This window comes from Nomascus leucogenys, chromosome 5, assembly GCF_006542625.1.
Source record: "Nomascus leucogenys isolate Asia chromosome 5, Asia_NLE_v1, whole genome shotgun sequence".
NCBI lineage: Eukaryota > Metazoa > Chordata > Mammalia > Primates > Hylobatidae > Nomascus > Nomascus leucogenys.
In genome coordinates this window covers 18,846,288-18,850,428 of record NC_044385.1, presented here as the reverse complement: position 1 = coordinate 18,850,428, position 4,141 = coordinate 18,846,288, and the positions used below count along the sequence as shown (strand labels likewise).

The 4,141-nt window shown below is 43.2% G+C and overlaps 1 non-coding gene across 1 annotated transcript; it reads left to right on the top strand.

Annotated features, from left to right (window-relative positions):
* Positions 1 to 2,580: 2,580 nt before the first annotated feature.
* LOC115835235 lies at positions 2,581 to 2,687 on the top strand. The gene has a single exon (XR_004030229.1). It is a non-coding gene; the product is annotated as a U6 spliceosomal RNA (small nuclear RNA).
* Positions 2,688 to 4,141: the final 1,454 nt, after the last annotated feature.

The window sequence follows — 4,141 nt, the reverse complement described above, 5'->3', positions numbered from 1 at the left end:
AACGTGGAAGACTACAGGTACCTGCAAAACCAGATGGTCCACTTTTTAGCCTCAGGCCACCATTGCTGCCTCAGCTGAGGACATAGCAGCAGTGCCAAGCAAGGACTGGCCCAGCCAGGACCATCCCAGCTCAGGTCTCCTTGGCCTGACACCCTCTCCTGCGCACTCAGCCTCCCAAGGATCACGAGGATATTAGGACCTAGGTTCCCTGCACCTGCCAATGGTAGGAAGATTCCTGGGCATTCATCAGGGGGCCCACTTTCTACATGTGATAGAGGACAGGTGCATGGTGTTAGGTTTCAGTTCCTGGAAATAGGACATCCTCCCCTCCCTTCTCTGGCCTCCCTGGGTGCAGTGGGCTGTGGACAACAAGGATGGTCAGCAATTCTGTGGGTCTTACACACCTCAAGGGAGCTTCTGCAAAGGGATTTGGTAGAAATATTTCTTGAAGTAAATGGGCCACTGGCAAGGGCTTGACAGTTAACCTGGGAATTTAAGCACTGATGTTACAATCCCAGAGTACAAACCTGGGAGAGCCTGGCTAGACCCTCTCAGCCACAAGTCAGCAAACATGTCTGTAAAGGGTCAGAGAGTAAATGTGGAGGCTTTGCAGGCTGTATGATCCCTGTCACAACTATTCAACTCTGCCACTGTAAAGCGAAAACAACATAAACAGGAAGTAAGCACACAGGCAGCAGTGTGCCGATCAAACCGCACCCACAGCCGCAGGCAGTGGGCCAGAGGTGACCCACTAGCCACAGCTGGCCGACCCTGCTCCAGTACAATCCCTTCTTTTTATAGATTCAGAAGTTGAGACCAAGAGAGGAAAAGGCAGTCAAGCCCCCCAAGTACTCACTGCTAGGTACCAGTTTCTGTTACACGGAGCCTCAGGCAACAGAACGTTTTTGCTAAGTAATTTTGTGCTTCCTGAGAAATGGAATTCCTGGCCCCCTCTTGCCCGGGGCAGCAACTCAAAGTGAAGTTAAATTGCTGGGACCTGGAGTTAGTCACCCTGAGTTCAAATTCCGGCTTTGTCACAAGTCGCCTAACATTTCCAAACTTCAGTTTCCTTTTCTGTAGAAAATGAACAATAAAAACGATTTCAGCCATGATTGTACTCAAGTATGGAGCAGTAAAGAAAAGCAAGGTCAAGCATGGAAAGCCAAGCATATAGTAAGTGAATGTCAGTCATTGTTTTCTTTCTTTTTTTAAAACGGAGCCTTGCTCTATTACCCAGGCTGGAGTGCAGTGGCGCAATCTCGGCTCACTGCAATCTCCATCTCCCAGGTTCAAGCAATTCTCCTGCCTCAGTCTCCTGAGTAGCTGGGATTACAGGTGCCCACCACCATGCCCAGCTAATTTTTGTATTTTTAGCAGAGACAGGGTTTCACCATGTTGGCCAGGCTGGTCTCGAACTCCTGACCTCAAATGATCCACCCGTCTCAGCCTCCCAAAGTGCTGAGATTACAGGAGTGAGCCACCGAGCCCAGCCCAGTCATTGTTTTCAATACCTCAAAGTTAAATGCTCATGCCCGTTTTCACCCCAATAATCTACCCCACCCTACCAACACTTCAAGAGTCAAAGCTAATATATGTGAACTTACTTTGAAAACTGTAAAACACCATGTGAGACAGCATCATGTCCTAATCTTTAATACACTCTTCTCTTTCTGTTCAGATGTCTCCTTCCATGAATATATCACACCCATTCCCTCCTACATTCATTCGTCATGTATTTAGTGAGCACTTTGGAGCCAGAAACCTCTAGGCAGGTTGGAGGGTGCAGGATCTAGTCATATTGCTCTGCTCACTTGCAAAGACATCATCAATTCCCTTACACACTCAAGTCCTATCTCTCCTCCAGATTCAAGCATTAGTTTTTCCAGGCTGCTGCCTTTTACCTTCTACCATCTATTGCTATTCCTATCCTTCTGATATTTTCTGTATTACGAGGGCCGGTACCCTGAAAATTGCATGTCTTATACTTTCTTTCTTTTTTTTTTTTTCTTAAGTTATTTTTAGTAGAGACCGGGTCTTGCCATGTTCCCCAGGCTTGGGAAATTTCTCAAGGAAATTTCTGATTTAACTTATACTGTTAATGATTATGAGTGCCTTCTTTTTTTCAGTCTTGAACTCCTGGCCTTCAGCAATTGCATGTCTTATACTTTCTTTACAGGAAGGTTCTAGTCTAGCTTCTGCCATTGAGAGGCACTGGCAGGTAGCTGATATTTGGAAGATGAAAGCAAAGGATAAAGCATTATTCTTCTCTACCAGCAGTGGGTAGTTGTGTTATCAGATGGCAGAAACAGGGTTTGAAGTGTCTAGGAGAGCTCCTGCGAGTTACCTGCTTTAATTCAGCAGATAGCTGACTTCCTAGAGGTAGCATCCTACAACTCTAGCACTTTCTAATTTCCTCAAATCCACAGCTATTCTTGACTTTTGTTCCTCTAACATTTCCAACAATTTTGTAAGTACATCATTCTTTATATTAAACCTTTTTTCTACTAAAATAAAGAGTGGTTATACTATTATACTATTAATAATTATGACTGCCTTTTTTTTTCAGGAATAAAAATTGCTGTGCTCGCTTCAGCAGCACATATACTAAAATTGGAACGATACAGAGAAGATTAGCATGGCCCCTGCACAAGGATGACACGCAAATTCGTGAAGTGTTCCATATTTTTAAGCTGGAGGCATCACGCTACCTGACTTCAAACTATACTACAAGGCTACAGTAACCAAAACAGCATGGTACTGGTACCACAACAGAGACATAGATCAATGGAACAGAACAGAGCCCTCTGAAATAATGCTACATATCTACAACTATCTGATCTTTGACAAACATGACAAAAACAAGAAATGGGGAAAGGACTCCCTATTTAATAAATGGTGCTGGGGAAACTGGCTAGCCATATGTAGAAAGCTGAAACTGGATCCCTTCCTTACACCTCATACAAAAATTAATTCAAGATGGATTAAAGACTTATATGTTAGACCTAAAACCATTAAAATCCTACAAGAAAATCTAGGCAATACCATTCAGGACATAGACGTGGGCAAGGACTTCATGACTAAAACACCAAAAGCAATGGCAACAAAACCCAAAATTGACAAATGGGATCTAATTAAACTAAAGAGCTTCTGCACAGCAAAAGAAACCACCATCAGAGTGAACAGGCAACCTACAGAATGGGAGAAAATTTTTGCAACCTACTCATCTGACAAAGGGCTAATATCCAGACTCTACAATGAACTCAAACAAATTTACAAGAAAAAAACAAACAAACCCATCAAAAAGTGGGCAAAGGACATGAACAGACACTTCTCAAAAGAAGACATTTATGCAGCCAAAAAACACATGAAAAAATGCTCATCATCACTGGCCATCAGAGAAATGCAAATCAAAACCACAGTGAGATACCATCTCACACCAGTTAGAATGGCCATCATTAAAAAGTCAGGACACAACAGGTGCTGGAGAGGATGTGGAGAAATAGGAACACTTTTACACTGTTGGTGGGACTGTAAACTAGTTCAACCACTGTGGAAGTCAGTGTGGCGATTCCTCAGGGATCTAGAACTAGAAATACCATTTGACCCAGCCATCCCATTACTGGGTATATACCCAAAGGACTATAAATCATGCTGCTATAAAGACACATGCACACGTATGTTTATTGCGGCACTGTTCACAATAGCAAAGACTTGGAACCAACCCAAATGTCCAACAACGATAGACTGGATTAAGAAAATGTGGCACATATACACCATGGAATACTATGCAGCCATAAAAAATGATGAGTTCATGTCCTTTGTAGGGACATGGATGAAACTGGAAAACATCATTCTCAGTAAACTATCGCAAGGACAAAAAACCAAACACCGCATGTTCTTACTCATAGGTGGGAATTGAACAACGAGAACTCATAGACACAGAAGGGGAACATCACACTCCGGGGACTGTTGTGGGGTGGGGGGAGGGGGGAGGGGGCAGCATTAGGAGATATGCCTAATGCTAAATGACGAGTTAATGAGTGCAGCAAAACAACATGGCACATGGATACATATGTAACAAACCTGCACATTGTGCACATGTACCCTAAAACCTAAAGTATAATAATAAAAAAATAAAAAT